The sequence below is a fragment of the Bos grunniens genome, chromosome 14 (genome assembly GCF_055505025.1).
Source record: "Bos grunniens cultivar Pamir isolate PY7600 chromosome 14, Bosgru_T2T1.0, whole genome shotgun sequence".
NCBI lineage: Eukaryota > Metazoa > Chordata > Mammalia > Artiodactyla > Bovidae > Bos > Bos grunniens.
Window position 1 is genome coordinate 50482737 of NC_141178.1, and position 25217 is coordinate 50507953.

The window sequence follows — 25217 nt, forward strand, 5'->3', positions numbered from 1 at the left end:
AACAATATAATGTTGTGCATCAATTATACCTCAGTTCTTAAAGATGGTTTCTTGGGTGAAAACTGGTAAAATTGAATTTCTAATCAGAAATATGACCACATAGCATTAATATAAGCAGTTGTTACCTTTATTTGCTCATTTTTCCTTTCTTGATAAATAATTGTACATTTTACAATGTACAATTGTATCCTTGTATATATTATGGTATATTGTATCATTCTGTATATCTATTTGTATCTGGTCATGTCTCTAATTTGTCAAACCTATAATCAGAACTGAATCTTGCCTTCTCAAGTACATCCAATCATTTCTAGGTTATTTTCATGATTTCAAAGATTATTCATACTCATGAACCAAAAGATATCTCTGAAATAAAAATTAGTGGAAGGAATGAATTGATTTAAAAAAAAGTGACAAGAGACAGTGATAGACACTTAGGACAATACATGGGTACTTCCACAGTGACTGAAAATATTCTAGAACAGAATGCACTCATCCTTAATTAGACAGAGCCAACCTGAGAACCATTTCTAAAAGCACTTCAACCCACAGCCAAAAATAAAATTCAAATAAGCCCAATTTCAATTCTTAAACGAAATTGTATTGGAGGGGTGAAAAAAACCCACCGAGCTCTTTATACAGCAGTTGAACTCAATGGTATGGCAAAATTAGCAAGAATGCTTAGTTGATGGGAAAAAGTCAAACTTGGGCATGGCATCATGACCTAAGGGCCCCTGAGCCTGCATCATAGACTGGGTGCAGAAACCAATCTTTCCAGAGCCAAGTGGGAGTGATGCCCTGCTCAGCCTCGGGCTGGCTGTGGGTCCTTGGACACAATATTTAGCCCAACCAGGCCTAGTTTCTTCCTGTAACAGGGTTTCATGGCACTAGTGAAACCCTGGACCAGACCGCTTTTGGTGTGGGGAACCTTCTAGAATCTAATCCCAGGTTAAGTTTAGCCAAGTAATTCTGAGTGTATTTCCTATAGAGCAGGGGTTCCCAACTTCTGGGATCTAAAGCCTGATGATCCGAGGTGGAGCTGGTGTAATAGTAATAGAAATAAATTAAGTACACAATAAATCGGCTTTCCTGGTGGCTCAGACGGTAAAGAGCCTGCCTACGATGCAGGAGACACGGGTTCGATCCCTGGGTTGGGAAGATCCCCTGGAGAAGGAAATGGCTACCCACTCCAACATCCTAGCCTGGAGAATCCATGGGCAGAGGAGCCTGGTGGGCGACAGTCTATGGAGTCACAAACAGTCGGACATGACTAAGTGACTAACACTTTCACATTTTTTCAGACAATAAATGTAATGTACTTGAATCATCTGGCAACTCTCCCCACTTCCTGGTCTGTGGAAAAACTGTCTTCTGTGAAACTGGTCCCTGGTGTCAAAAAGGTTGGGGATTTCTGCCAGTCTGCAGAGTGAGGCGAAACTCCTGCCTACCTATGTCCAGCCTAGTTTCTCTCTGGTGACTATTCATACACATTGTATATTGATATAATCTCCAGACTATAGACACCATGCACCCGAGTGATTTCTTTGCAGAGAAGAGTGGTATTTCCCAAAGAATTAAAAGTTTGCAAGAATAGCACATTGGCTAAAACAAAAGAAAACCACACTGTGAAGAAAATGTCTAGGTTTTTACTCTTAAATGTCTGCATTCAAGTCACTTTACAATTTCCTTAAGAATAATAGTGTGGATTATTATTATTATTTAACTTAGAGTCCCTATAAACTGTAGCCCACCAGACTCTGTCTCCAAGGGATTCTCTAGGCAAGAACACTGGAGTGGGTTACCATTTCCTTCTCCAGGGGATCTTCCCAATTCAGGGATTGAACCCGTGTCTCCTGCATTGCAGGCAGACTTTTACTCACTGAGTCACCAGAGAAGCCCTTGGAAGGGAGCATGCATGCACATCAGGACGTCAATATTACAGAGAAATAAATTTTCATCTTGTTTAAGCAACTATTACTTTGGTTCTGTTATTAGCACCAAACCAATATCCGAATAAGCCATTCCATCCTCAGAATAATCCTAAAAGGAAAATGCTATTATCATATTTCAAATGAGGAAAAAAATGTAAAACTTATCACGTTTTCAGAACCAGTAAGTTCACAATACCTTAGAGGTAGTCAGGAAATAAATGCTCCTTTGGCTAACCTTGCTGCCACTAAGCCACTTCACATCAGAAAGCTGATGATTTGAAGGTAAAGTGTACCCAAGCCTCAGCTGCAAAGGAATCTGGGAAATGCAGTTTTTAATCCTTCCAGCACCTCTCCTCCCTACAAGGGAAGATGGAAAACTAAATAGAGAAGAATGCACAAGAGATCATTAGAAGAGATGATCTCTAAAAATCCTAGCCCCACTTCTTATTGCTGTGTGTCCTTGGGTAAGTTACTTAGCCTATCTGTGCCTCAATATTGTCTAAAAATAAGAATTATAATGGTGCCTACTACATAGGGTTGTTGTGAAGATTAAAAGAGCATAAAAATATGTAAAGTATTTAGACAGTGACTGGTACATACTATTATATATATATTATAATAATTACTATTATCATTAATCCTATTCTAATTCTAAAATCCCATGATATTTATTTTCTAGTGTGTCCAAAAGGTGAAGTACCCAGGTTACCAACTTCAAACAACTTGAGCTAAAAAAGAACTTGTGAGAACAATTACCTAACATCCTCTGTTGTTAGCTGCAGAGGGAATCTTCAACTGTTCAAGGAAGTCTGTGATGTATCTCTTCTCACTTATTACACTTTAAATGCTGAAATTCCTAAGATCCTGTTAGATAAAATTCATTCAGATTTCTAGTCAGCTTTTAAATGATACCATAGCAGAGGCTGATGGTTTTCCTGCAGTAAACATTCTCTCTGTCTCTGTCTCCTAGGGATAGATTCTCCTGGTTCTTTGGCTGGGTAGATGCTGTCCAGAATACACACAGCATCCCAGTCTCCCTCGCAGCTGGGATGGACATGTGACTATGTTCTGACCTATGGAGGTGAACAGAAGTGGAACCTCATTTCGCCCTGAGACAAAAGGTTGTACCCTCTCTTTCCTCTGCCCCTTCCATCTCTGGGTGGTATGCTGCCACCCACTAACACTGCCTTATGAGAAGTGATTGTTAAATATGCAAGAATTTTGCAAGTCAGTTGTTAGACAATTGGTAGTTTAACAGCAGCCTTGGAAGGAATATTTACAGCAAAGAAATACACAACACTACAAAGCAGTCCCCCCTCCCCACTAAACTCCCAGTCAGGTTATTATTATTTTTTTCTGAAAGTCAGTTTACCAGTACACATCATCCTTGCCCCACTAGAACTGGGATACTTGAATGAGATCTATAGGGTCATTCAAGGAGGGCAGGTCCAACATATGGCAAAGCAAGGAGCCTGGGCTCCAGTGCAGAGTCACCAAGCCAGCATGGACGCCCCATGTGAGACATATGTTTCTATCTAGCTCAGTAATTCTCAATAAAAGACAGTCTTTGCCCTTCGGGGACATTTGGCAGTGTCAGGTGACACTTTGGGTTGTCACAGCTGGGACAGAGTGGCTGCTTCTGGCACTTGCGTATAGAACCCAGTTGTCATTGTTTTTCAGTTGCCAAGTCGTGTCCAACTCTTTGCAGCACCATGAATTGCATCACAGGCTTCCCTGTCCTTCACCATCTCCTGGAGTTTGCTCAGACTCATGCCCATTGAGTCAGTGATGCCATCCAACCACCTCATTCTCTGTCAACCCAAGGATGTTGCTAAACATCCTGCAATACACAGGACAACACCCACTACCAAAAATCACATGCTTCAAAATGCTGACAGTGCCAAGATTGAAAAGCCCTGATCTCATTTAGCTACATTTATGTTGATTTCTATTATAGAAAAAAAATGGAGAGCCTAATACAAAGGTATAATTGACATCTCTAATACCATATAAATGCATACATATGCTCATAATAGCTACAGATATGTGTACATACAAACATATAATAATCTGTATTTAAAACAAAATTTGAAAGAAACCACTTTTATAATGGGTTTCTAAGCATTTCTCTCCTTTAGACGTATTCATTCCTTTAAATCTCCAAGCACTGTTCTGGGTAATGGAAGAGGTAATTTACCAAGTGACTAGAGAGGTATAAAAGAATTAATGTCCCTTAAGGATGTAACTCACTCCTACTCAGAATCTTATATTGGGAGCAAGAGGTGAGGGTGTTAATATTTTTCCCTCCAAGAAAGTGGCAGACCTCCTGTGTTCTCCGTAATTTCAGGAGGAAATTACACTGGGGATGTTCGTGACCTTGACCAATAGAGGTCCTCTGGTTGCATACAAGTAAAAATGGATTCTCAGAAATGTCCCCCAGGGAAATAAAAATGTTGATGAAGACAAAGAAATAAAAATTCATGGATGTTCTCTTGAAATAAAACTGAAAATGCATATTCTGTGAGACAAGAGTGAATCCAAGGGGGAAAAAAAACCAGTAAGTACTCTCCAGTTTTTATGCAAGGGAAAAAGGACAGATTTATTATTTTTCCAAGGCAAACAGATCATTTTATCATAAAGTACTGACAAAAGTTTATTTCTCAATTACTTATACAGCACAAATAGTATATCTATAATATAAATTATGTAGTTCATGTTTGGGTATATGTTCATATAAACTAAGCTGAGTTGTAAAATTTTAAACAATATTATTATTAAAAAAAAAATCAGCTTTCCCAGTGGCTCAGCAGTAAAGAATCTGCCTGCAATGCAAGAGATGCCAGTTCAATCCCTCAGTTAGGGAGATCCCCTAGAGGAGGGAATGGCAATCCACTCCGGTATTCCTGCCTGGAAAATCCCATGGACAGAGGAGCCTGGCAGGCTCTAGTTCATGAGGTTGCAAAGAGTGGAACACGAGTGAGCACACACGCATAATAAAAATCAGTTCAATCTGATTTTATCTCTTATATTTTACCTAATCTAGGAACTGCACTTTTGCAAGTGATGATAATAACTTTTCTTTTCATCATTCCCATACATCTTATGATCTCTATCCCTTAACTCCATCTGACTTTTTTCTTCCTTTCTAAAATTCATCCAGGTCTGTCACTTTATCTATCCCTTACCTTGATCAGAATTATTCTTCAAACTTCCCCCATTGACTCATTCTGATATTTTCTGTATCTTCCTTGTGTTCTACTTGATGCTCAAAGTTACCAAGTATGCTCCCCTTAAAAAATATCTACTATTCATCAACATTATCATTTCTAACCAAGGACTTCTTTCCAAGCCCCTCAATTCAAATCTGATTATTCATTTATCAAATTTTAAACCTATTATGAATCTATTCATCACCAAACACATTTATTGAAGAGTTTCTATATGCTAATGCTTTCGAGGAATTAGACAGGACCTCCTCTAAAGACACTCACAACCTACTGAGGGAATTTGGATATTTTAAAGAAATTACACTTTATCTATCTCATGCTTCAAGGGAAAGGTTTTATGGTTTATGGAATCGCCAAAATATTGAGGCAACACAGAATGGTTTGTGTTCATATATTCTTGAATTTTGATGCTAAATAATTAAATATACTTGATGGAGGTCACCTTTCCAAATTTCAAAGAATCTAAAATTCTTCTTTATAGTTTTCTCTAAAGTAGTTGTTACTATTGGTTTCCCCATTTGTGCCCAAATTCGACCTTGTTGATAGTCATATGTATGAGCAAAGAACAAACAAAACTGCAGCCTGATTCCACCCCTGACTCAGAGGTTGCAACCTGGCACCTAAGGGGTCACTTCTAACTCCAGATATGCATGGTTGAACATGCACTGCTGTGGGTTTAAGTATTATTATTTTAAATACTGCATGTAAATTATCATGCCTGTTATCAGTTTTTTGACTTTTCTCCTGTTGTTTCTGGATCTGCAGGTCTAGCCAGGACCCTCTCTTTTCAGCTATGTAAATCCTACCTGTCCTGCAAGACTTGGGGCCAAGAGTCTCACTATAAACTATAATGCCTTTCTCAGTTATGCCAGTTTTCACTGATTTTACTCTCTGCTGCTGCTGCTGCTGCTGCTAAGTTGCTTCAGTCGTGTCCGACTCTGTGAGACCCCATAGATGGCAGCCCACCAGGCTCCCCCATCCTTGGGATTCTCCAGGCAAGAACACTGGAGTGGGTTGGCATTTCCTCCTCTAATGCATGAAAGTGAAAAGTGAAAGTGAAGTTGCCCAGTCATGTCCGACTGTTAGCGACCCCATGGACTGCAGCCTACCAGGCTCCTCTGTCCATGGGATTTTCCCAGGTAAGAGTACTGGAGTGGGTTGCCATTGCCTTCTCCATATCCTCTTGCTATTAAATAACAACTAGGCTTCAAAATATAGATGACTTATTTTGTATGATCTTACTCTCCAACCGCTTTGTATCATCTATATCATACATTCATAGTCCCCTTTTATACGTGAGGCCATTTGTTGAAAGTTTCACTCATTCCTCATTGCTGGAAGGGGTTTTGCCTACAGAGACAAACGGACTACCACTATTCGTTATACTGCCCTGCCATCTTGAAGCACAACAGTGCAGCTGGAAAGCCACGGCCACTCAACATCTTGCATTAAAATACAACTAGAAAGACCACTGATGGGAATGAAGTCTCCATGGGCACAGTCTAGAGCTCCTCAGGGTGCCGACTCTTCCAGGCATACCCTCTCCTCACTTAGCTCTTCCTGCAACCCCCATTACAGCTCTAGAACACCAATACTTCCAAACCTAAACCTGCCTATATTTGTGTCAGCTCTTCCTGGGGCTTTTGAAGGCTGCTTTATCCCACCCTCACTCCTGAATGAAAGTCTCTATTCCTTCCTGGTTAGGCTCCCCAGGGGGCTCTGTGGTAATCTGCCTGCCAGTGCAGGAGGCATTAGGAGACAGGGTTCAATCCCTGGGTCAGGAAGATCTCCTGGAGGAATAAATGGCAACACCCTCTGGTATTCTTACCTGGGAAATCCCATAGAGAGAAGAGTCTGATTGGCTAAAGTCCATGGGTTGCAAAGAGTGGAACACGACTGAGAGACTGAGCATACAGGCATCCCTTCCTAGTTAGAAAACAATCAGGTTTGTAAAAATTTCAAAGATGTTATGAAGTTATATAAAGTGAACATTATCATCTGATATGTGGTGTAGTTGTTATGCATCTGACACCAACAGAATCTGTATTTTATAAGTGTTACCAAACCAGGTTCACTTACCCAATGTGCAGCAAGCCAAGGGCTAAGACACTGAGGTTGGCAGCAAAGACTTTATTCACACTGCAGCCAAGAGAGGAGATGGGAGAACTGATCCCAAACCCACCTCTCCGAAAGCGAGGGGCTAGGGATAATTATGGGATGGAGCTGTAATGTGTGTGGAGCCTGGGGAAAGGTAAGTGGGAATAAGGAAAAGCTGTGATCATCATCGTTCTGTGCAGACATAACCAGGCCTGCATGCCCAGAACTTGTGGTGTTGCCATGTTTTGAGGGTGGAGCTCCTGGCCCTCTGACGTCAAAGGTCACAGAGAGGACACTGCCACATGCCCAGTGGGAGGGTCCGTTGTCCTAGCCAGTCTCAACCAGCTCAAACTGGACACAGCTGAGTCCAAGTTTCTGAAAAAACAATTGGGGCAAACATCTTACTATTTATGTTTAAATAGTAAGACTACATGATGCACAGAGGACATACAAGTTTCTGAAAAACAAAGGTAGCTTGATCAGCAAAAGCAGGTGACAATTCATCATGTATTAATAGCTGACAGATGATGACCCTTGGTTTCACAACTGTTCACAAAATTTCGTCAGGAGGTTAACCTCTTTTAAGGCATCTTTACTTCCTGTCTTTAGAGTTTCTTCCATAATCTTCAAGAGTGTGACTGACTATGTGAGCCAAAGACACACTCTGAGGGTCTCAAATTTCTGAATTAAGAAACCTACCTTAGTCAGGATAGGTTTTTCAAACAGTGAAGAATGAAATATGCATTACTTCCCTAGAATGCAAAACATCACTGCCCCAAACGTGGCAAAAAAATTTCCAAACCACATTTATGTTATTGTTTTTTCCTTCTAGAATTTTATGTATTAAATAGTTCTATTACCATAAGGAAAAAAAACTCTTGATAGTTTTTATTTTTTCCATTTCTTTAAGATCCTAATTAAGAGTTGAAAGAATACAAGTTTTAATATTGAAAACTAGAGACTATGGCCACTAAAATGTTCTGAGAAGCCAAAGAGTCCAAAGACACTCAAAGGGAAATCCACCCAGAAGTGAGACTGTGAATATCTTAGAGCTTCATTTGTGTTCTAAATTCTCTACTTACATGGTGTTTAGGTGTCACCCAGATATTGCATTTGTTGTTACTTCAGGTACTATCCATGTGTGTGTGGTTTTATGAATATAATGCTAAATGATCAGAATAATTTTTAATCAATGGATAGCTCTGAAATATTTCCTGCCCTGAATTATAAACATGGCAACTATGTGGAGGTTATTAAAAATGTTGAAGTATTTAATTTATTCAACATGCCTTTCTAATTCCCCTTTTCAGTGACTGGTAGACTAACTTTCCTCCTCTGATTTCAAAAGAGTGTGACCACTTAACCTATGGCAGTAGGAGTCTGGTACCAAAATAAAAAATTTTGAGTGCAAAACCATCATATTGCCAGAAAATTTTGAAATCTACTACTTTGAAAAATACAGGCTAGATATTACTAAGGTGTATATAAATGGCATTAGGCCAACACAGACATTTTTTTTAAGTGATGTACTCAACACACAGAAAAATGAATAATCTAATTTTGCAAGTATAATTTAAATTATTAGCATTATTCATAAATAAAAATGTTAATTCTTTACACACAGTACCTCACTATTATTACTAATTCCTTAAGTTGCATATATCTAAATGAAATATTTATGATGGATAAATACCTTGATAGATTTATATTTATCCATGATGGATAAATAATCACCTGATGTAAAGCCAAGAATAAAAGTATGAAACAAAACAACCTCTCTGTCTCAAAAATAAAATGAAATCCATAGCCCTTATCATCTTTTAGATTAGAATTCTTATCGAAGAGTATTTAGTTTGTTTTTATTTTTTAAATTAAGCTTATTCTTCCCAGGCAATGTGTTCATAAATCTTCCTCAGGAGGACAATTACTCACTGACACCATGCTCTACCCTGACTCTAGGACAGAAGTTACACTCTATGACAAATGCTCAATCCACTCCAGTACTCTTGCCTGGAAAATCCCATGGACAGAGGAGCCTGGCAGCTGTAGTCCCCGGGGTCGCAAAGAGTTGGACATGACTGAGCAACTGAACAACAACAGCAACGATAAAGTGTTGACCAATCCGTTGGAGTCAGGCAGCAACCGAGAGGCAAGGGTCTATATGATCCAGGCTCTCCTTCCGAAAGTGAAGAGTGGGGTGCAGGTGGCTCTGTGCAGGTGCTCACAGAGGAGGTGTGACTCTGGTAAGACCTTGTCCATGGATGTGCACCAGCATCAACTAGGCTAGGCCATTTTGAATATTTTGAACAGAAGCAGATGAGCCTTCTCGGTTGCCTTTTCCTCCTTCAACAAGGAGAGAAAGACTTAAGACCATAGGGGATGTTGAGGCCTAAAGACTGAAGGAGCCTTTATCCCCAAATCACAGCTCAAGGAAAGTTAACCATGATGAACATACACACTGGACTTTTACTGGAGCAGAAGCATCTATTTTGCTCAGCCATTAGTTTGGGGGTTGGCGGGTGTTTTTATTTGTATAACAAATACAGTTAACTAAACTGCAGACCTTTCCTTTTTTTTTTTTTTGAGAAAGCAACTGGTCAAGTTCACAACAGTAATACTGATGATGTTTATAATAGTGCATTATAAATAGTTGCATTATAAAGTCATGACTTTCAACAAATGTTACTTTCCATGATGCTAGTCAATTCCATCACAAGGTCCTTATTAAAACAGAAAATAATTTACACTGGCAAAAACTCAACTTCCTCTAATTATATGGTATGTAACTTGGATCTGCACAAATGAAGTTTTTAGTACCTCTAATGTGAAAGATGGGCTTCCTAGGTGAATCAGTGGTAAAGAATCCACCTGCCAATGAAAGAGACTCAGGTTCAATCCCTGGGTCAGGAAGATCCCCTGGAGGAGGAAGTGGCAACCCACTCCAGTATTGTTGCCTGGAAAATCCCGTGAACAAGTGAGCCTGGTGGGCTTAAAGTCCACGGGATCGCGAAGAGTCAGACGTGACTCGGCAACTAAACAGCAACAACAGCGATGTGAAAGATTCTGTTCTCCTGTATCCTCGCATTTGAAATATGCTGCTCCTATAATCCAAAGAATAAAATACTTCTAAGAACTTTTATCACAAACATGGTTATGATGGTTAATTTTGTGTCTACTCACCTGGTCACGAGGTACCGAGATCACCCCCAGATCATTTCTGGGGATGTCTGGGAGGGAGTTTTTGGAGACATTGGCACTTGAATCCATGGACCCTGTGAAGCAGATTCTCTCCCTGATGTGGGTACAAAATCATCCAATCCATTCATGGCTGAGATAGAAGAAAAGATGAAGGAAGAAAGAACCTGACCCTATTCTGTGCCTCACGGCTTAGCTGGGACTTATCTTCTCCTGCCCTTGGACTAGGGCTTACATCATCGGCTCCCCCAGTTCTCAGACCTCAGACTCAGAACTTCAGACTGAAGTACAGCACTGGCTCTTCTGGGTCTCTGGCTGGCAGATAACTGTAGGTCTTCTTGGCTTCCATGATTGTGAAAGCTAATTCCTTACAGTAAATAATAAATTACAATGATTTTTCTTCTTACATTTATTCAAATGAATTTAAAACAAGATTTCTTTTTTATGTATTATCCTTCCATTTATTTTTCAATTTAACAGTATGGCTTTGAAAATTCTTTAACAATATGTATGAAAGTGAAAGCATTAGTCACTTAGTCCTTTCTGACTCTTTGTGACCTCCATGGACTGGGGGCCTGCCAGGCTCCTCTGTCCATGGAATTCTCCAGGCAAGAATACTGGAGTGGGTAGCCATTTCCTTCTCCAGGAGATCTTTTCGACCCAGAGATTGAACCTGGGTCTCCAGCTTTGTGGGCAGATTCTTTACCATCTGAGCCACCAGGGAAGCCCAGTATGTGTAGCTATAGCTTGTTATTTTATTTATTTTTTGTTGTTTTTATTTTTAAACTTTTTATTTTGTACTGGGGTATAGCCAATTAACAATGTTGTGATAGTTTCAGGTGAACAGTGAAGGGCCTCATCATACATATACATGTATCCATTCTCCCCCAACTCCCCTCCCATCCAGGCTGCCACATAACAGTGAGCAGATATCCCCTGTGCTATAAAGTAGGTCCTTAAAACAAAACATCTTAAAAGACTGTTATATCTTTGATATGATTATTCGCAGTTCCTCTTCTGAATTATGAAAACCTACTTAAGACTTATATGAAGTTTTAAAAGTATAATATCCGTTGGAAATAAATTTATAAAACACCTATTGATATTTTGTTTTAAATTCATGAGTAGGTTTCTCAGAAGTTATGCCCTAAAAGCTTATGCCCAAGCCTGTTAGCCCTTCATTCTCAAGATCAGAAGATATTTTGACTAGAATCTCTGCAGTTAACTTAGCTGTTTGACACCTGGTTGAGAAAAGGTATGCCTCACCACACATAACTAAAATAAAACATCATCTTTTCCCTGTTGATTAACATAAGGCCTCTGAATTGCTTATCTCACAAGCTCAGCCTTTCATGTTTTGGAAAGTTGGTGGCATTACATAGCAATGTAGGCCACAGGCACAACTATTTTGGGGTCTGGAGTATCCCCTCCATTCTCAAATGTCTGCCAGCCTGCCTTGACTCTGTAAACCCAGTGTGGCAATGCATCCTTACTTGCCTTGGGACTGTCCCAACTCATATATAACGTCACCTTGTACTTGGGAGGTTTCATACAACCCTTCTTATCCAAGAATGATGAGTGGCAAGCTGTTGGCCTAGAGAAAGGGGTCATCCATGACACTGGGCCCTGTCTAACCAGAGTAAACCCCCTCAGTATGTCTCCAGGTACCAAATTCACAATTGTGCTTAGAACCCAAAGCCCCAGAGAAGAATAAAAAGCATATCCTCCCTCAAGACCCAGAAAGGGTGTCAGCACCCACTCTGGTCTCCTTGTCCTGGCCACTGCCCATGGGTGTCCTCTCTCCCCATCTCCCTTTGAATCTACCAGCACTCTGAGTGGCTAGGAGAGAAGGAGGGTGTTAGGATGTTGGTAATCTCATGCTTCTTCTGCCCTCAACTTCACCTTGGAGTTGAGACTAACACTACTGCTTAGCCTTTAAGAGTTTGATTGGTGAGAAGGTGGGAAAAGGAAATATTAGCTAAAATGAGATGTGAGATGATCTTTACTTCTCAGTGACATGTGCTTTTTCTCTCCTGTCCGTTTTGTACTGGTCTTTGTTCGCTTGAGTTACTACTGGTGCAAAATAATGTCCCAGTTAGAGTGATAAGAGAAGAAAAAAAAAATCTTAACCATTAAAACACCTATGTTTTGCTGCCAAGGCAATGCCAAAACCTTATTCCAGTTTTGAAATAACAAGTGGATCTCTAGTCTCTCTATTGTGAGTGGCAGAAGCCCACCAAATTGTTCCAGGGTGATTTGATGATATTTATGGACTTCCTTGGTGGCTCAGTGGGTAAAGAATCCATCAACAAGGCAGGAGATGCAGGCAAACACAGGTTCAGTCCCCTGGTTAAGAAGATCCCCTGGAAAAGGCAATAGCTACCCATTCCAGTATTCTTGCCTAGAGAATCCCATGGACAGAGGAGCCTGGTGGGCTACAGTCCATAATGTCACAAAGAGTTGGACACAACTGAAGTGACTGAGCATGCACACATGCATGCTCATCTCCAGTGACTGTCTGATCTCATTATGCACTTCACCAGCCCCCGGCAATATGAGGCCCAGAAGCCACTGCATTTCTGTTTTCCAACTTCCCTTCATGGATAACAATCCAAGCCCACTGCCCCAAGACAAAGATCTAAAACTGAGTACCATGCCCTCTATCAGGCACACAACCAGGGCATTCTAGCAATCCAAAAGGTTTCATGCAATATCAACGCACAAAAATGCATAACAACGCTTAAAGGAATCAGGGGGCCTCCTGGTAGAACACAACTTGTCCCTGTGGTACTAAGAACACCAGAGGACTCCCACACAGCCAAGTTTAACGAACCATTTTTCAGTGGATGCTTTGCATGGAGACATTTCCAGTGTGCGTCTCATGTGCTAATGCGCCACAGCTGCGGTGGTAACCCTTGATGAGTTCCATATGGAGCTGTGGTTATAATCAGCTCCTTCTGGAAACTCTCTCTTGGACTTCTTCTTTAATTAGGATTAAAATGCGCTGAGGGCCCACAGGAGATGCGAGGGCAGCCTTTTATTTCAGGCATTATCATTTCTCTCAGGCAAGATCGCCTTTCAGAAATTGTGTACATTCTCTCTCTAATCTTCACCAAAAGAGGTCCAGCCTGTTCAACTAATTCCCTCATTTCTTAATAATCTGAAAATGACTTCGAGGCAGCAATCTTCAGCAAAAAAGTAATTGCTCATTGCTCCACTAACTGGTGTTTCTGGGATTAAGAGCGGATTGGGGCATTTGTAAGAAAAATAAAAGTGTACCTCACTATAAAGGGCAGACACAGGAACCTCAGAAAGAAAACCAACAGGTCATTTTAATGAGATAAGGTTCTCCCAAACAGCATCTGCCCCAGGTAATTATGTAAATTAACACACTGAAGGCTTGAAAAATAGAGCCACCAAAAATCAGCTCTGCATGCAAAAGCAGAATTCATGAAAGGAAATAACTTTCAAGAAGCGTTCACTTGACCCTTAAAACTATAAAGCATATATAGAAACAAAACACTATAAATAAAAATAAAACGCAAACAACAAACTTGGAGTTGTAGGAGGAGATTGCAATATGTATGTCAAACTGAACGCTATTATCCTCAATACATTTAGGAAAAACTCTTACAACAAGGACAAAAATATATAAAACACCCCAGTAAAAAAATTTAGCAAAGTCAAAGAATAGGAAGTTTACACAGGAACAAACACCAGTACATACAACAAGAAAAGTCAAACCTCATAATTAGTCAAGAAATTCAAATTCAAACAACAAGGAGGATCAATTTCCACTATCAAATGGGCACAGAATTAAAACAAAAATTTTAAAGAGGTACTCCTAAGGAATTATTTTTGAGGAACTAAGAAAAAGACCTACTCCCAATTCGACAAGAGTGTCAGCAAGAAAAATTAGAAGGAAAATAGAAACTTTTTGAAGGAAAATTTGGCAACAAATATTAAAAATATTAAGCTGTACCTCTATCCTCATTGGAGGAGGTCATCCAGGGCACAGGATGGTGGGCTGACCCCGCCCTCCCCCGACGAGCTACACACGGGCAGTGGGAGGGACCACACTCTCCTCTGTTGTTGGAGTGACCTTCTGCCCAGTGCTCCGGGTAGGAGATGGTTTCAGGGACTCGCCTTCAGAGAGTGACACGTTGTTGAGACCTACCAAACTGAGTAGGTGTCTGAACCCCAATGAGGCCTCTCTATAAGCTTTTAAGATTTGGTGGACAGATGTGGAGATCTATTCATTGCACAGCCCCTTGGAGGCGAGACTTTTAAGTTTTCTGCCTTATCCCACCTGCTGCCTCTCAATGGAGCCTCTTGATGGAGCCTCTCAAACGGAGCATGGTCTGTCTCTCTCTTCTGTCTCTCCTTGACCTCTGTGGCCAGTGACCAGTTCAGATTTCATCCAGGAAATTCCCAAGTATATGAACCAACACTTCTTCACCCAGTAAGTCCACTATAGGACAAATATAATGGTTTGCCTTTATCTGGGGGGAGGCAGGGTTGATATTGAAATTTACATTTTTAATGTTTAGGTGTATTATGTTTATTATGTTTTTGATTATTTAAATTTAATGGATTATTGTATGAGTGTATGCATGCTCAGTCATTTCTTACTCTTCGCGATTTCATGGACTGTAGTAACCCGCTAGGCTTCTCTGTCCATGGAATTTTCTAGACAAGAAATACTGGAGTGGGTTGCTGTTTCTTATTCCAGGGCATCTTCCTGACCCAGGGATTGAATCCATGTCTCCTGTGTCTCCTTCATTGACAGGAGGATTCTTTACCACTGACCCACCTGGGATACCCAATGGGTTATTAGTATTTTAATAAATAACAGTCATACGAATTTAAGTGAACTCAAAACATCTAAACCATTAATTTCTTAATATAATATCCATATTTTCTTGAAAATACAATGAGAAAAGAAAAAGGGGCCTCATAAACTTTGTCCCCCGACCCTGTTTTCATTGTCCTGTGTTTACATTTTTTTCTTGCTAGGAACTCTGCTTTATTATCTTCAAGGCAAGAAGTGGCAACATGACAATGGCCCTGATGTTAGAGGACTTGAGTTGGTTCCTGAACATGCTTCTCACTACCTGTGTACCTGGGGCAAGTCTTTTGGTCGCTGTCACTTTGGTTTCCTCATCTGGCTAATTGGGAGTACAGGTGTATCTCATTTTATTTCACTTCAATTTGTGTTTTTGCAAATACTGTATTTTTGGCAAATTGAGAGTTTGTGGCAACCCTGCATTGAGAAAGTCCATAAGCACCATTTTTCTAATCTCATTTTCTCTTTTTCTCTCTGTGTAACACTTTGGTAATTCTTTATTTTATTATTAAAGTTTTATTTATTTGTTTATTTTGGCTGCACTGGGGCTTCATTGCGGCGTGGGCTTTCTCTAGTTGCAGTGAGTGGGGCTACTCTTCACTGTAATGCACGTGCTTCTCATTGCGGTGGCTTCTGTTTTTGCAGAGTATGGGCTCTACGCACATGGGCTCAGTAGTTACGGCTTATAGGTTTGCTTCCTCTGCAGCATGTGGAATCCTCCAGGACTAGGGATCGAACCCATGTCCCCTGCATTGGCAGGTGGATTCTTAGCCACTGGACCACCAGGGAAGTCCCACACTTTGGTGATTCTTACAATATTTCCAACTTTTTCATTGTTATTATTTTTAAAGAGATCAGTGATCTTTCATGTTACCATTGCAAAAAGATTATGACTGGGTGAAGGCTCGAATGATGGTTACATTGTTTAGCAATTAAGTATTTTAATGTATGTATGTTGTGTTTTTAGACTTAATACTGACGCACACGATACCCTATGCCTGGGAAAACAGAAATTCCTATGACTCATTTTATTTCAATATTCACTTTCTTGCTGAGGTCTGGAGCCAAACCCACATTATCTATTAGATATCTTGTAATTATCCAACCTAAGTCCTAGGACAAGTATAAGGATTACATGAGACGCTATGCACTGATCTCTTAGCATAGGACCTGCCTCAGACTGAACACTTAAGGAGGGTAATTCTTAAATAAAATATCTACTTAAAACATTATGCATGCTTTATGTGTTACTGACTACTGATACCTTAAAAGTGCGGTTCTAAAATTCCATTGCTGATATATTATTGAACTTCTGGTCCATCACATATACAAATAGCACTGTGTCAACTCTTCAATGAATAGTAGTCTGAGGAATTGTCGTAACAACAAAATTTTCAAAAGTTTTAAGTTTCTTTAAGATGTAATTCATTAATTATTATATCTATTTAATAGGATAGGCCACTATGCAGCTATTAAAATTGTGTTCAACTCTGCGACCCCATAGACTGTAGCCCACCAGGCTCCCTTTGTCCATGGAATTTTCCAGGAAAGAACACTGGAGTGGGTTGCCATTTCTTACTCTAAGGGATTTTCCTGACCCAGGGATCAAACTCACGTCTCCTGCATTGGTAGGTGGATTCTTTACCATTGCCCCACCTGGGAAGCCCATAGTGGAGTATTATAGGTATTTAATGGATGTTTGTGTGACCTTTGTTTTCTCATCTCTGAAACCATAGACCTAGGTTAGAGATAACTTTTAGTTTCTTTGAGTTCTTTTCTCCCACATTTTCTGTAAGTTTTCATTGTGATTTAATTTTCTTAGTTTGTTATCAGAGTGGATTTGGGTGTATTATATCCATACTGAAAGAAAATAGATGGGATTGAATAGGAGGAGTCATTGTGACAACTAGATTTCCAGGAAATAGCAAAAAACATTCCATCTCTTATACTGTAGCAAACTGAATGCTGCCTTGCTGCTGCTGCTGCTGCTAAGTCGAGTCAGTCATGTCCGACTCTGTGCGACCCCATAGACGGCAGCCCAACAGGCTCCTCTGTCCCTGGGATTCTCCAGGCAAGAATACTGGAGTGGGTTGCCATTTCCTTCTCTAATGCGTGAAAGTGAAGAGTGAAAGTGAAGTTGCTCAGTCGTGTCCGACTCTTAGCGACCCCATGGACTGTAGCCCACCAGGCTCCTCCATCCATGGGATTCTCCAGGCAAGTGTACTGGAATGGGTTGCCATTGCCTTTTCCGGAGTGCTGCCTTGGAGTTGTGCTATATGGCGGCCCTGCTTCTACTAGGAGAAGCCCTTCCATAGCACCTGCAGATAATGTTGGGGTTTGTTGTTGTTGTTCAATCACTCAGTCATGTCCCACTCTTTGTGACCCCATGGACTGCACACGCCAGGCTTCCCAGTCCTTCACCATCTCCTGGAGTTTGCTCAAACTCACATCCATTGAGTCAGTGATGCCATCCAACCATCTCATCCTCTGTCATCCCCTTCTCCTCCTGCCCTCAATCTTTCCCAGCATCAGAGTCTTTTCCAATGAGTTGGCTCTTCGCATCAGTTGGTCAAAGTATTGGAGTTTCAGCTTCAGCATCAGTCCTTCCAATGAATATCCAGGACTGACTTCCTTTAGGATTTGAGTGATTTGATCTTGCAGTCCAAGGGACTCTCAAGAGTCTTCTCCAGCACCACAGTTCAAAAGCATCAATTCAGATTATGAGACTGACGCGCTGCCATTTGGCAAAACTAATACAATTATGTAAAGTTTAAAAATAAAATAAAATTTAAAAAAGAAAAAAAAAGCATCAATTCATGGGCACTCAGCTTTTCTTATGGTCCAACTCTCACATCCATATATGACTACTGGAAAAACTATAGCTTTGACTCTACAGACCTTTGTTGGCAAAGTGATGTTTCTGCTTTTCAATGTGCTGTCTTGGTTATTCATAGCTTTTCTTCCAAGGAGCAAGCATCTTTTATTTTCATGGCTGCAGCCACCATCTGCAGTGATTTTGGAGCCAAGAAAATAAACTCTGTAACTGTTCCCATTGTTTCTCCATCTATTTGCCATGAAGTGATGGGATTGGATGCCATGATCTTAGTTTTTTGAATGTTGAGTTTTAAGCCAGCCTTTTCACTTTCCTCTTTCACCCTCATTAAGAGGCTCGTTAGTACCTCTTTGCTTTCTGCCATTAGAGTGGTATCATCTGCATATCTGAGGTTGTTGGTATTTCTCCTGGAAATCTTGATTCCAGGAGTTCATCCACTTTGTCATTTCACATGAGGTACTTTGCATATAAGTTAAATAAACAGGGTAATATTATACAGCCTTGACGTACTTCTTTCCCAATTTGGAACAGTCTGTTGTTCCATGTCTAGTTCTAATTGTTGCTTCTTGACCTACATACAGGTTTCTCAGGAGGCAGGAAAGGTGGTGTGGTATTCCCATCTCTTGAAGAATTTTCCACAGTTTGTTGTAACCCACACAGTCAAAGGCTTTGATATAATCAGAGAAGCAGAAGTAGATGCCTTTCTGGAATTCCCTTGCTTTCTCTATGATCCAATGGATGTTGGCTATTTGATCCCTGATTCCTATCTTTTCTAAATTGTGGTCCACTGGGGATGGGAACAATAAACCACTTTAGTATTCTTGCCTTGAGAACCTCATGAACAGTAAAACTTAGGAATGATCTTCTAATGATGAAGGATTTCAAGCTGTGATTTATTTTTAAGACCCTGGTAGCGAAAAATCAGAGAGATGAATAATTCTTGGGTCTCTGTCCCAAGATTGTGGCATTTGCTAACGGGTCTCGTTTTCACATTTGCATAATATATGCCCTAGTCCTAGACATCCCAGCCACACTTCCAGGTGTTTTCTTTGCTCAGGGGTAAGAAGAGCACATATCTAATAATTTAATAAGACTTGAAACAGTTTTCTGAAGGAGCTAACAGCAGATTGATACAACTCTGGACTGCTGAAGTCTGCCTTTATTAAATGAATGCCATACTACCTTTGCAGTTAGGTTCACAAGAGAATGAATTTATTCATGAGGGATTTGCTTCTCTTCTGATGGCATTCTATCCAGAAAGCAATATCCAGTTAAGCCCCATAGCAGGTTTTGAGGGATGATGAAATTCACACCCTCTGCCCTCAGTGAAGCACACGCTGCTCCTTTGACTCAGGAATGCTTTTCCCTTACAATCTAGGAGCAAAACATGTGGCTCCATGTGCTTTCCTCCCAGATCACTAAAGTCTGAAGGCACAGGGCTGCTTTCTAAACTGGTTCCTGTAGCAAGAAGCAAAATATTGGGCTTAAAAAAAAATCTCCGCAGATATACATGCTTTACGGTACTAGATGCTCATCATTTTGATGGGGCTATAGAATCACTCAACTCCATCCCATCAATATCTAAAGATGAAGGAGCTGATGATGGGTCATGGGCCTCTGCCACCACTTAGCATCCCTCAGGGGTTAAACTGCTGAGCCCTGTGGACTGCAGTGGAGGATTTCTGCTCTGTGGCCCCAGAGTCCCCTACTCTCCCGCACCTGGTTCTCCAATCATATCCCACTGGGATTCTACAGGTTAAAATCCAAGGGAATACCACTCCCATCTCCATGCACCTCTTGATGGAATCCCCCAGAGCACAAACTCCGTGGGGACAGAGCCTAGACCCTGGAGGCTGGTTCTCCTCCCGGCTTAAAGACAGTTGGCAATTTCAGTATGTCCTGCCTGCACCTCTCACTCCCCACCCCTGCTGACCACCCAGTCACATGCTAGACACACCCGGGACCCCAGGACTTCAAATTCACAACTAAGACGCAGTAAGAATATCCATATCAGAATACGATCCAAGTCAGCATCTTCTTGTACTTGAAGGAAGTGGCCTTTGGCATTCGCTGCTTTACGTAGTGTCATGACATTTTTGCCTTCAAATTATATATTCAAGCATCCTCCCTGACATTGTTTTCCCACCTTTTCACACCGTGACAAATGCATAAACTTTCCAGGAGAAACAGGAGGTGGAGGAAGGCAGCCCATCCCACCCCCTCGCAGCCATCCAAAGTTGGCCATCTGTCCTGCCATCTTGCTTCCCAGCTTCAGTGTCTTTATTTGAACACATACAGGGATATAGAGCAGGTGTCATCTTCTATGGTTTTCCAACCAAGGGCTTCCCTTGTGGCTCGATTGGTGAAGCATCTGTATGCAATGCGGGAGACCTGGGTTCAATTCCTGGGTCCAGAAGTTCCCCTGGAGAAGGAAATGGCAACCCACTCCAGTACTCTTGCCTGGAGAAACCCATGGACAGAGGAGTCTGGGGGACTACAGTCCATAGGATTTCAAGAGTCAGACACGACTTAGCACTATCTTTCCAACGAAATTTACCCTAATATAAAACTTGACCAAAAAAAGAAAAAAAGACTTAAAGCAGAACAGGACTAAGGTTGATAAGGTCTCCCTTGGTTGTCTTCCCACTTTTCATTTCAGAATCCTCCTCTCATCCAGGCTGCCAGCCCACCCCAGCCACAGCTGAAGACAGCCACTTCAGGTGGCTGGGTGGGTGGGTAGAGGGGTCCTGCTGGATTTGTCCTTCCTGCATAGCACCTGGTTATCTGAATAAGAAAGATTATGTTCTCCCCTCATTCATGCAATCAAATGTTGTATATTCTGTTTCATTCCTCTCTTAGAACCCTGGTATCATCTTGCTTCTCTGACAAAACCTATACTGCAATGAATAGGTAGCAGTGAAGCAATGATAGTTTTACCTGGAAAATAGTTCATCTTTTCTTATTTTTCTCAGTTAAGACATATAGTGAATGAAGCTCCATGATATAAAAATGAAAAAAAAAATTATGGTTTCTGCATTTTAGAAGCTTACATTCTAGCTAGGAGAAAGGGTGCATACCAAACTATATTTGAATAAAAACAAGTTATAATACAATGTCATTAAATGCCCTAGTAGAAGTCTGCAAAAACTGACATGGAGACACTAGACAGGAAAAAGAACGATGAGAATGGATAAGCGATCCCCAACCTTTTTGGCACCAGGGACCGGTTTTGTGGAAGACAGTTTTTCCATGGATGGGGGAGGAGAAGGAGGTGCAAGTGATAATGCAAGCGATGGGGAGTGATGAGGGGAGGAAGATGGAGCTTTGATCACTCACCTCTTATCATGAGAGTATATGGAAGTCAAACAAAAACAAACAGCTAAAAGTCAGTTATAAATAATTGCACATTCCTTACAGGTTAGACTTTTCTCTCTTCCTGCAGACAGAAAATTTGCAGTCACTTTCTGAGGATGAATTGGCCAATGAAGAGAGTGTAAGAGGAAGACTTAAGGTGTCCTGGGTGAATTGTGTCCTGCAGGTCTCACACAGTTGCCACGACCACACCATAGACCTTGACCCCCACTGTCTTGACTTTGCTTGGCAGGCAGTTTCCTAGGATATCATCTTAAAAACAAAAATCAGTGTGTATAACGCTATCTTCTCAGAAGCACTTAGGAAGAAGGCCTTTGTTCTCTCAATAGAATGAAGTGCGTGCAATGCGTGTGTGCTTGGTCATGTCCAACTCTTTGTGACCCCATGGACTGCTGTAGCCCGCCAGGCTCCTCTGTCCATGGAATTTCCCAGGCAAGAATTCTGGGGTGGGTTTCTGTCTCCTACTCCAGATCCTCCTGACCCAGGGATCAAACCCAGGTCTCTTGCATCTGCATTGGCAAGCGAATTCTTTACCTCTGCGCCACTTGGGAAGTCATCAAATGAAGAACAGTGTTATCTAAATGAAAAGGCCTGGGAGGACTACATTTTTATTTGAAAAAAGCAAAATCCCTCAATAGACAACACTAAAGGAAGTATTCAGTTCAGTTCAGTTGCTCAGTCGTGTCCAACTCTTTGTGACCCCATGAATCGCAGCACGCCAGGCCTCCCTGTCCATCACCAACTCCCAGAGTCCACCCAAACCCATGTCCATTGAGTCAGTGATGCCATCCAGCCATCTCATCCTCTGTCGTCCCCTTCTCCTCCTGCCCTCAATCTTTCCCAGCATCAGGGTCTTTTCAAATGAGTCAGCTCTTCACATCAGGTGGCCAAAATATTGGAGTTTCAGCTTCAGCATCAGTCCTTCCAATGAATATTCAGGACTGATTTCCTTTAGGATGGACTGGTTGGATCTCCTTTCAGCCTAAGGGACTCTCAAGAGACGTCAAATTTAATTGACAAACAGATTACCAGCAGATGTCAGATGAAAAAGAATAAAAATGCATAGAATATAAGGTAGATGATAAAAAGAACTATGATTTAGAAATTAGTAATCAGTATTTTTGTATCATATTATGCTTGGAAATGCAACATTGTAAATGGAATACAACTTAACATTTAACATTATATGTCTCCTTGCAAATTTTTTAAACCACTGCACATAATTTTCACAGTCACAGCTATGTACTATGGGAAAGGCTAAGCCAAAACATACAGGAATGGGTGCCAGTGGGTGAAGGGGGAGAGAGAGAGAGACTGATGTATGTTAAGCTTACGAAGAAAAAAATTGAGGACTTTCCAAAAGTGCAGAACTATCCTACAGCTACATACGGAAACTCTTAACTAAAATAGACATGCCATTCAGTATTCTGAAATTATAATTGGTCTTTCAGCTTATTTTGCCTTGAGTTAGTCTCCTTTAACTATTAATACAGAAATACCTGCCCCAACCAGTACATCTTCCCTGTACCCTTACAATGTGATAAAGATCATTACTTTCTTTAGTATATATGAATTTCTGATTTTTGCTGAATGAGTTCTTAAAGCACATTCTCAATAGGATTACATGCATTGGCACACAGGAATGCTAATGAGGCGCTTCAGGCCATTCCCAATTTAAAACCTGATTGCCTTCCCAAAAATGCATTGGAAAGTTGACTAACTGGAACTCAGAATGTATCCTCTTGTGGAAATAAATGGTGGATAATTTCCCGGATGGCTCACAACAGTTAAGCCAGATCATGACATACCTGGGCCATTGTTCCAACAGCAGCAGGATTCTAGGTCCAGGTAATAGAACCTTTTTGGTAGACTAGGAAGAAAGAAGATACAGTGAAGTTTTCTCCTCTTTGTTTTGTTGGTGTTATTCAGTCACTCAGTTGTGTCCAATTCTCTGTGACCCCATGGACTGCAGCACACCAGGCTTCCTTATCCTTCACTATCTCCCAGAGTTTGCTCAAGTTTATGTCCATTGAGTCAATGATGCCATCCTACCATCTCTTCCTCTGGCTGAGTGGTTAGGGCGTTAGACTTAAGATCTGATGGACATATGTCTGTCCCTTCCAGTAGAGTTGCTTTGTTTCAGTATTAATATTATTATATTGGGTTGGCAAGAAAGTTCGTTCAGGATTTTCCTTATTATCCTATGGAAAAACCCAAATGAACTTTTTGGCCAGCCCAATATATTATTAATACATAGGTTAAGGGCATCTTGGCCATTATCTCACCTCTCATTTAGCATCTCTCCACCGTTTACTAGTGGTCCTGTCCTCAGAGTGACTGTGTCACAAGCCACCCCAGCCTGGCAAAATGTCTAAGCTCCAAAAGTAAATGCCTTCCCTCCTTCCACCCTAACTGAGCCCCATGGTCTTCATGCCAAGGAGGCAGCATTTGAGATGCATTTACAGTCCATAAGATCACCTACTTACAAGATTTCTTATTGGAATTCTATAAGGAGGAGCAGCTCCTCTCATTGCTTCTTCTGGCTTTCAAGAGACCAAACTGTCATTAAGAAAGAAAAAAAAATCAAGAAATTTGCAGATGTTTCATTCTTGGCAGTAAAAGCCCCAGTGAGTTCCAGACAGCAGAAGCCCCCGCTTCTCTTGTTTCTGGCTCCCGTGGCAGTATTGAAGAGGTTTAAGAACAGCTGTCTGTGGCCTCTTTCTCTCCTTTTCTCTTTCCTTGAATGTTCTCTCTAACATGCCCCAATGTGCCTTTTAAGTGAGGTCTGTTTTTTCATTTTTTGAAGCAGATGCTCTTGTCACTGTCCTATTCTGGTCATGAGGTCCGTTGTTGCTTAGTTGCTCAGTCACGTCCAGCTCTTTGCAACCCCATGGACTGTCGCCTGCCGGGCTCTTCTGTCCGTGGGATTCTTCTGTCCATGGAGTGGGTTGTCATTTCCTTCTCCAGGGGATCTTCCCAACCCAGGGATTGAACCTGTGTCTCCTGCATTGGCAGGTGGATTCTTTACCACTGAGCCACCAGGGAAGCCCCACGAGGTCCATTACAGGAGACCAAATTGTCCTTCAATCCAGTCTGAATCTGAGTGGAGAGGCAGAAGGTGAGGAACAGTCATGGCTCATTGCAAAGCTCCGAAGCTGTATAGGGGCTGCCCGGAAAGTGCCAGGAGAAGAGTCCAAGGAGAAGATCCCAGTTCCAGAACAAGAGGGCCATGATTGATTGTTGAATTGGGCATGAAAATTGGCCTTTGGATGGTGAGGAACCCCACACACTCACACATACACCACTTGATCTCTGGCAGAGGGAAGTCAGGTCAATCTGGGTTCAGTTCCAGGCTTTTCCATGTATTAGCTGTGTGGCCTTGGACAATTTAACTTCCGTTTCCTCACTTGAAAACTGAGATAAAATCTATATTAAAGATTAAAAGTTAGCATTTATAAAGATGCCAAACTATTACTTACCCTTTTCACTAACACCATCTGCCATTGTCTTTTAAGTCAACTAAATCCATAAATAATGGTCCAGACATGGGTTCTGAGCATGACTATAGGTATAGCCTCTCTCTATCAGTTACCTGTCTGTAAGTGGGGATGTTAACACCCACCTGATGAGGCTGCTGTTAAGGAGTAGAGTAAGGTCCACAGGAAACGTGCAGTGAGTGAGGGCCCAGCATAGAGTGTGCCAGTCCGCAACCTATC

General features: G+C 41.2%; 2 long non-coding RNA genes across 2 annotated transcripts in view; one reads left to right on the forward strand and one right to left on the reverse strand.

The window, feature by feature from the left end:
* Window positions 1-25217, reverse strand: part of LOC147359396 (uncharacterized) — a 414201-nt gene that overhangs the window by 36087 nt on the left and 352897 nt on the right. The gene's annotated exons all lie outside the window — the stretch shown is intronic.
* On the forward strand, window positions 14438-15827 carry LOC147359397 (uncharacterized). The gene is made up of 2 exons (XR_015140776.1): window positions 14438-14912; window positions 15467-15827. It is a non-coding gene; the product is annotated as an uncharacterized LOC147359397 (long non-coding RNA).